Below are 9,694 nucleotides of genomic sequence, written 5' to 3'. Positions count from 1 at the left end.
TGTAAGTGTTATTTTCTATGTTACATACTTTGTTAAATATATAAAAATAACAGTGCCTGAAAAAATATGGACCATATACTAGAGAAGTATCAGCATTGGGAAAATCTCTTAGCCTTCATCTTGTATCTGTATCTATAAATGCTTCATTCAATCAGATGGCTGGCAGCTGAAAATTTTATTCAGGTCGACCACTGATGGGATGAACCAATTGATTGTGGTCCTGATTTGACTAATAATGATCTCTGAATCATTTTATTTCTCGAGAGGTCTTTGAATTGTAAGAACTATTCTGTAGACTGATCATAAGTGTGGGCTGCCTTCCAATGAATTCAGGACTATTTTAACAAATCAAAAACATTGTTGTGTACATCTTGAGGGCTTGAAAAATGATCTTTCTTATGTTATTTATATTAGTTTCCATTTATTAATAGGATTTTTATGTGCATCTCTCTGTGTATGTGTGTGGGCTGGGAAATGTATAACAATTTAATATATTCAGTTTTCAGAAAGCATTGAAGGAACAGATTTATCTCAAGTTTTAGATTCCTAACATAACTACATTTCATAGACAACATATTGCTACTAGGGAGTAGAATGGACATTCTTCTTTTGGGATTACTTATTGATTTACTTTAGTCTGTAATGGTATACAGTATTTTATTGCTTACTTTTAAGCAAATGCTAAATCAATAGTAAGTTATACAAGTTTACGGTGGATATATGTATAGAGGTTTAATCCAGAGTACACGTCATGGTTATATTGGGAACTTGTAGAAATGTTCAATTTGGATGATCTTTATTAATCAATAAAAGCAAAGAAGTAAAATAATGAACTAATTTCATCCTCAATGCTCAGTTTTTATGAGAAGTCATTTTTGTTCTTTAACTTTCAAATAACATGGACTAGAGGCAATTGTGCTTTTCCAAATTGTATAATATTTGTTATGTTCAAATTTTCTTTAAAATTTATGTAATCAAAAGTCAGAGTGACAGAGAGGGAGGGAAGGAGGGAGAGAGGGAGAGGGAGAGGGAGAGGGAGAGGGAGAGGGAGAGGGAGAGGGAGAGGGAGAGGGAGAGAAAATCTTCCATCTGTTGGTTTACTCCTCAAATGAGTGCAACAACTAAGGGTGGGCCATGCCAAAGCTAGGAGCTAGGACCTTTGTCTGGGTCTCCCATGTGGGTATAGGAACCCAAAGACCTGAAGTCCCAGGTGCATTAGCAAGAAGCTGAATGGGAAATGGAGCACCTGGGACTTGAACTGGTACTGTGATATGGGAGGCCAGCATTGCAAGCAGCAGCTCAATCTGCTGTGGCACACCAGCCTCTATGTTCAAATTTTAGGATAGAAAACTATTAACATTAATTATAAGTCCTGACCTGGATATTGACCCATTTCTTTCTGAATGTTATTTAATTTTATTGATTTCAAAGTATACACTAGGAAAATGTACATTTTTACTCATTTCATAATACATAATCTAAATCAAAAAAGATAAAATATCTTGAAAACAAGTTACATAGGAACAGAGCTGTCTTTGTTTTTAGAGTGTTTAAGGTCATCTGGAAGGAAACAGAACAGTTTCTAATGAACAGAAATATTTAACTGTGTTCATTGGCTTTTCTGTCTTTTTATGTTTGTATGGATTTCATTTCCTTGAAAATCCAAGGGGATCTAATTCTCATTTTCCACTGACTTTTACACACTGTAAAGGATATTCTTTGTGAAATGTAAAATTCATGGCTTATCTATGCAGTAACTGAATGTGAAATACTATTATTTGGTTTATTTTTAATGTCATTGATTTATTTTTAAAATGATAAAAAAATACTCGTTTTGGCTTCATAGTGATGCCCCTATTTGTACATGCATTCACATGTGTTACCTTAGGTGATATAACAACCACAAAATGGGTAAAGGGTAACTGTAATTTCTCTTTTCAACCCGTGAAACAACCTGTAGCTCCATGAAGGTAAGCTAAAAGTTATATGATTAGTAGGTACCTGGAAAAGATTAGGAATGGAATTAGTATTCTTAATTCTGTCTGCTTTCCACTATTCCGTATTTAGCTACTTGGTCAGTCCGTGTCAAGAGTACTCAATTACATGAAGCCGAAATAAGCTGAGGTAGTGACAAACCAACAGAAATGAGAAAGGCCTAAAACCACCAACAAATGTTACAATAGGATGCACAAACCCACTGTTGATAAAGTCAGGGGAAGCTTTGCTGTGATGGTGATATTCAGTGAGGGTCCTTAAGAACCTAGAAACAGATTCTTCCTCTCTCAGTCACATACCCAGTTGATAAACAAGTCCCATCAAGTCGGTTCTACAAATATGTATGGATTCTAAGCACTTCTCTCTCCCTGAAATCCACCACTGTAGTGGAGCCACCATAAATTCTGCCATGGAGGCTCAGTATGCTGTCCCACATATGCTCTTGTCTTCCTGCATTAATGCATCTTATCAACAAGACAGTAACAGCAAATTGAATCAGGTTGCCTCCTTCCCTGTAATCTTTCAGTGGTTTCCATTGCTCCTTGAGTATGGTTCTAATCCTTATCAGGCCTACAAAGCCCTGTACATTTTGTCCCTGCAGCATTTATATCTCCATGAAGCACCCAGTTTCTCTTAGCTCTCTTTCCAATCAAATCATTTTCTTTCTGTCCTTTGAAAAAGCCGTGACCAAATGATATAGTTAATTTTATGCATCAACATGGTTGGCCACAGTGCCATGTTATGTGATCAAACATTGTTCAAGATGTTTCTGTAATGGTGTTTTTCAAATGAGGTTAACATTTCAATCAGCAGTTGTTTAAGGAAAGTAGTTGCTTTCCATACTGTGGGTAGAGCTTGTCTCACAAATGTAAGGTCTGAGTAGAGCAACAAATGCTGAGATCTTCTATGCAAGAAGAAGTCCTTCCAGCACTCAGTCTTTGGACTCAAACTGAAACTATTGCCTGGATCTCCAACCTGCTGGCCTATCTTGGATTTATAAAACCTCTACAATTGCATAAGCCAATTCCCTAAACTCTCTCTCTTTCTTTTTCTCTCTCTTTCTCTCTCTCTCTCTTATGCACATTGGGTTGTTTTTGTTTATTTGAGGAACCCTAATATATCCACCAAAGCCTTCACAAGTGATTCCTATCCTAGAAACTCTTTTTGCTAAGCCCTTAGCATTTTTAGGCTTAAGCTTAAATGTCCTTTATGCAGAGCTGTTTTCCTGATGTTCCAGAACACAATGACATTTCTTTGCTTACATTCATTTTTATATCACCCTCTATTGCTTTATGTTACAGGTGACAGTTGGCAGTCTGATGTTGATTTGCATGTTATTCAATGGATGTGACTCACATTAGAGCAGCGTTTCTCAACCTTTTGTTTGTCATCATCCACTAAGGAACCTTTGCTGACAGTTTTCCCAGTCTGCCTGCCAGCATGAGTATGTTTGTTTGCATCAGCACAAGAGTAGGCATGGCTGCCTGGGAAAGAGCATCCTAGAGACACCAAGACTGGGTGCAGTTTCTGCATTTACCACGTATTGCTCTTGTGATCTCAGATAAACACGTATGCTCAGCCTCATTCTTCATTTTTGTAGTGGGAATCCTAAGCCATCATGTGTTATGAGAACTAAGTAGATGATATATTTAAAGAGTTTGATTACAGCATCTAATATAGAAAGTTCTAAACTATAAGCAAAGAGAAAGAGCTACTTTTTGGCAGGTTCTCTGTGTGTATGAGGGTGTGTGTGTGTATGTGTGGTGGGGATGAGGTGAGAGGTGTCAGTGAAAGATAAAGGAGTCTGACCATCATTAGGTTCTGTACCATCTCTGTTTCTCCTAAGCTGAAGTTGTAACACATGTATTTCTTTAGTTGATAGCTCTGAATAAATACCTGGGTTTCCCAAACAAGATGTTGAGAACCCACAGCTCTTCTGAGCATCTGATAATCCCAGGAAGCATGCAGTGCACTGGGGGAGGAAAAGAACAGGTGAGCAAGAAATGAGAGGAATTTTGATCTGTGGGTGCTTTCTTTCCGATTACTACATGGCCGCTGGCCAGTCACTCTACCCCTCTCCTTCTCAGCCCTCTGTGAAATAGTGATGACAGTGGTATCTGGCTTCCTGATTTATGTTGAGGTTTAAATAAGAGGCAAATGATCATCTCTTTGTAATAGTAAAGCACACTGGCTTATCGACTCCCTAATATCTGGTTTCTTCATATGTGCCTAGTAGTGCTGAATCAATATTGAAGACTTAGCTTTTGTAGTCCTCACTACAATCCTTCAGGAAGGTGTTATCGCAGTGTTTTACAGTTGAGGAAACTGAGGCTGAGACATATTTAGTGGCTTGTTCAAAATCATGCAGCCAGCAAAGAAGAAAACTCAGATTCTTCCCTGGGTGAGGAGGAGGGTCTGATATGAGGGCCTATCTTGACAATCACTATTCCTGGCTGAGTCTCTAGATACGATATTGAAGTGCTTTCATGACTCAGGCTTTTTGTTAACTATTTTACATTCATTTTAAAATTTAAGCCACTGTGCAACTTTATAATGCATTTTTACTCATATCTGTATTATAAATTTTTAAAAGAGAATCTGAAATTCAGAAGTGTGGTGGCCAATTTCATGTGTCAAGTTGACTGGGCCCTGCAGTTCTAGATATTTCATCAGACATTATTCTGGTGAGTCTGAGGCTGGTGTTGAATGAGAGTAACATTTGGGTTGGTAGACTAAGTTAAGTATGATGCCCTCCCTAAGGTGGGTGGGCCTGTCCAATCAGTTGAGGCCCTGCATGGAACAAGAGGGTTGGCCCTCACTCAAGGAAGAGGGATTCCTTCTCCTTTGAGCTGAGCATCAGCTTTCTCCCTGCTTCAGGTAGCAACTAAACCATCAGCTCTTCCCAGGTCTCCAGCCAGCTGCTTACCCTGAACATCTCAGGCTCTGTGAGCCTCCAGAATCCTCCGAGTTGGCTCTTTGTAAGACATCTCTTTCTGTGCATATGCAGATACTATTTGCTTTGTGTTTTTGGAGTCTCATGGCTGTCAAAGGGATCTGCATTGTGGCCCAGTGGATTAAACTGCTCCCACATCAGAGTGCGGGTTCGAGATCTTGGTACTCTCCTCCTGATCCAGAACCCCGGTAATGTGCCTGGGAAGGCAGTGGAGGAGGCCCAAGTACTTGGACCCCTGCCACCCACATGGAAGACCACATGGGTGACCTTCTTGGCTTTGAACTGACCAGGCCCTGGCAGTTGCAGCCATTTGGGAAGTGAACCAGCCGATGGAATATCTCTCTCTGTCTCTCCTTCTCTGTCACTCTGCTTTTCAAATATATAAATAAATAACTGTTTTTAAAAAATCAGATTAAGGTGAGAATGCCTAATTCTGATTCTTCAAAGTCATGCTTCTAGTGTAGAGTATTAGATATACATATATAAGTATAGATATAGATGCACATTCCTATATACATACATAGAAACATATTTATGAACATATATAAAGTATAAATGTATGCATTAATAAATAAACATGAGAGGTCTACAAAAATTTCATGAAAATGCATGTTATGGAAAAGCCATACATAGATTTAAAAATTTGCTTTGCACCAGGTAAACTTATCTTTTAATTTGATTTTCCGTGCAATGGAAAATCCTCATATTTGTACTTGTGTATATATAGTAAAATGCCATATTATCCTAAGTTTTTGTTATCTTTTAACATACTTTAAAATGGAAAAGATATAGTTGGAAATTAAGGATGGCAATACCAGTTGATCCTTACATTCTGTCTCACTCCCTAGCAGGAGAAAGTCTGATTGCTAATGCCATTTTTCAAGAATTTTGTTACCATGTTTAAAAAAAAATTATACATTTATTTGAGCTTGCTCCTGACATTCTTTTCTTGACCCTGATTTTGGAGTAATAGCTTCAGCCTTTCATGATTAAGTGTGTTATAAGCTATAGGGTTCCTGTGGATGCCCTTTATCAGGTTAAGGGGTTAAAGAAGTTTCTTTCTATTTATTTGAAAGTCAGAACAAGGTGGGGGGGAGAGGAAGGAAGGAGAGATTAAGAGAGAGAAAGAGAGATCTCCCATCTGCTGGTGCACTCTCCAAAATGGTTGCAACAGCCAGGGCTGAGCCAGGCTGAAACCAGAAGCCAGGTACTCCATTCTGGTTTCTCACGTGGGCAGCAGGGACTCAGGTACTCAGGCCATCATTTGCAAATTCCCTGCTGCACATTAGCAGTGAGCCAGATCAGAAGCCAAGCAACCAGGACTTAAACTGTCACTCCCATATGGGATGCCAGCATGTAGCCCTTGAAATCACCAGCTTAATGCATTGCATTATAGTGCCAGCACCTGAATTATTTTTTATCAAAAATAAATGGTGATTTTTTTCAAATACTGCATCTGTTTAAATGTTCATGTTTTCCTTTTTAAAGTTGTTAATATAGAGGGTGTTACTGATTGCTTTGAGGATTAAATCAATCTTGCATTCACAGAATAAACCCTACTTGTTTAAAACAATTATTTTAGGTAGAGAGAGATTAGAAGAGGAAGAAAAGTTGAGAGACAGAGATCTCCCATCTTCTAGTTCACTCCCTAAACAACCCCTGGCTGGGCCTGGCATAAGCCAGGAGCCAGAAATTCACTCTGGGTCTTCCATGTAGAAGGCAGGGACCCAACTACTTGAGCTCTCACTGTTACCCACTAGGGCCCATTAGCAGAAAGCTGGGGTCAGGAGTGGCAGGAGGACTCCAACCCAGGCACTCTGATTTGGGATGCAGGTCTCCCAAGGAGAGTGTTAAAGACTATACTGAACACCCACCCAATTCAGCCATTTTTAGAGGATGATCTCATTGAACACATCCTTTAAAATAAGTAGAGAAACACAAATACAATAAAATAAGATTGGTATTAACAGCAGAGAGCTAGTGCTCATTGCATGCATTACTTTGTTTATAGGAGCTCCTCAACTAGATTTTATCTTCCAAGAAAGCAAAAATGCAAAGGGAAAAAATCGTCTACCATCAAACTGACAGGCTCAAACCAGTAGTGCCATATTATGGAGTAACTGGCTCTTAAATATGTTGTCAGAAAAATGTTTTGGATTGTTAATACTGCCAACTTCCCTGACAAAGATTATATTTCCTCACACTTAAATAAAGTAGAAAGTCATTCGCTTACTTCCAAAGTGCCTGCAGCTATTTTTAACTAGATAAAGTAATTGTATATTCCCAGATATTAACTCTAAGTAGAGAGGGGTTGTCGGGGTTACTATGGTGAGCATTTGCAGAAGTAAATAATAATATCAGTAATAGTACTTCTCCTCCTTCTCCCTCTTCTTTCTCCTGTGTTTCTTCTCCTGCTCCTTCTAATTATTTTGATCCTTTTCCCCTTACATCATTTTCCTCTTCCTTGTCTGTATTTTCTTCTTGATACCCATTCTGAGGAGGCAGCTTCTTTTGATGGTGAAAGAGATTGCAATTGACATGGGGGCAGCATCGCCTCAAGTGAGCTGTTAGTGGTCTAGCTTCCTGTCTTAGGTGACAAGTCTGGTTTTCTTCCACATCATATCTTGATGAGATATGTACATGGTAGAACAAATGCAGGTCAAATTGTGCATTACCTTAAAAAAAGAACCAGTTGTATCTATTCTCATGCAATTTTCCCCCCTATGAGTTTGTGAAATAGCTCCATCCCAAAATATGACACCTTTGAGGAAGGCTTTATTTATGAGTATGCCTTACAGATTTGTAACTTTCATGGCTGTGCTAAATATTGTGGGGAGCAAACCGGACTAGACTGTTACTGGAATTAAGACTTATTCTATGCATCTGCTCTCCCACAATATGGCGCTGGGAGAGAAGTAAACAGCTTCCGCACAGCTGCCTCCAGTTCAACTAATAAACTGTAGGACTTGCTCCTGATTGGAGGAGAGCAGCGTACTCGGCGTGTGGGCAGCCGAGTTAGGATTGGCGGAGGAGGACTATAAAGGAGGAGAGAGACGGCATGCACCAGGAACATCTATGGGGAACATCTAAGGGAACCCGTGCAGCCCCCGAGAAAGCCGGCCGGCGGTGTGCCGCTCCCCTGCGGAAGTGGGGAATGCGGCCAGGGGGAACTGCCCTTCCGCGGAGGTGGAAGGGATAGTAGCCAACCCGGGAAGAACCAGCAGCAAACCCGGGGAGGGCCGAGCAGACGAAAGAACAGCGCAGGGTCCTGTGTCGTTCCTCCACGAAGAGGGGGAGCGACAAATATGTTTTATGTAATTATCCAATTATGACTAGTTTATGTTTGTAATGATCAAGTTAAAGTTCTATTAGTGTGTTCTTTTTGTACTATCCACTCAGTGATTTTTAATAAACAAAGCTGTAAGATTAAAAGACAGGTATTTACTTGCACGATAATGATAACTCAGAGCCCTCAAGGTACTGTAGTTGGACCCTTAGATAGCAATACATTATCTAAAATGCAAGAGAAAATGGAGTGATGTATTGGGAGAGAAGAGTCAGTCTTCCATCCATAAAGTAGCATGTTGGCATCAAGCTGGTGCAAGTAATAAATGAGGCCAAGAAGCTGGCCTCTTCTTTAACAGTCAGAGCTACAACCTTTTTCCCACCCCCACAGACAAGATGAAGGTCTTACTTCCTCCCAGGAAAACTCAGCATTTGCTCCTCTTTGCATATGGAAATACTTGACCTATCAGAACTTTTATAAGAATTGTAAATATTAACAATACTAACAGAATAAACAGGCAATGACAGAATGGGAGAAAATATTTATAAACCATGCTTTTGACAAAGAACTAATATCTAGATTGTATAAGGAACTCAGAAAACTCAAACACAAAAATAAACAGCCAAAGATCCACTCTGAATTCCAGCTTCCTGCCAATGCACATTGTGGGATGGAAGCATGTGGATGGCTCAAATACTTCGGTCCCTGCCATCCATGTAGGAGACCCAGATTGAGGTTTCAAGCTCCTATCTTGGAGCTGACACAATCCCAGCTGATACAGACATTTGGGAAGTCAACCAGTGAATGGGAGATCTCTTTCTGTCTCTCTGCTTTTCAAACAAAAATCCCTTTTAAAGGGATGGGTGAAAGATCTGCATAGACATTTATTAGAGAAAGAAATACAAATATCCAACAAATCCTTTTAAAAAACAATGGTCAGTATTACTAGCCATCAGGGAAATGTAAATCCAAACCACAGTGAGGAACCATTCCACTTCAGTTATAGTTGCTGTTATCAAAAAACAAAAAATAACGAATGTTGACTAGGCTACAAAGAAAAGGAACCCTATGCACTGTTGGTGGGAATGCAAATTAGTACAGTTATTATGAAGAGCAGTATAGAGGTTCATCAGAAAGCTAAAAATAGGTCTACCATATGATCCCAGTATCCCACTTTGGGGTATGTATTTGAAGAGAATGAAATTGGCATATGGAAGACATACCTGTATTCTCATGTTCATTGCAGCACTCTTTATAACAGCCAAGATAGGGAATCAACCTAGGTGTCCATTAGTGCATGAATGGATAGCAAAGATGTGGTATACATACACAATGGGATATTATTTAACCATAACAATGACAATTAAATCCTGACCTTCACAGCAAAATGGATGGAACTGGATATCATTATTATAAAGGAAAAAAGCTGGGCACAGAAAGACAAATATCTTTTTTTAATT

This window comes from Oryctolagus cuniculus, chromosome 20, assembly GCF_051225735.1.
Source record: "Oryctolagus cuniculus isolate XC-2025 breed Fujian yellow rabbit chromosome 20, ASM5122573v1, whole genome shotgun sequence".
In the NCBI taxonomy this organism is placed as follows: domain Eukaryota; kingdom Metazoa; phylum Chordata; class Mammalia; order Lagomorpha; family Leporidae; genus Oryctolagus; species Oryctolagus cuniculus.
The sequence above is the reverse complement of the archived record's forward strand: the minus strand, read 5'-3'. Positions refer to the sequence as shown.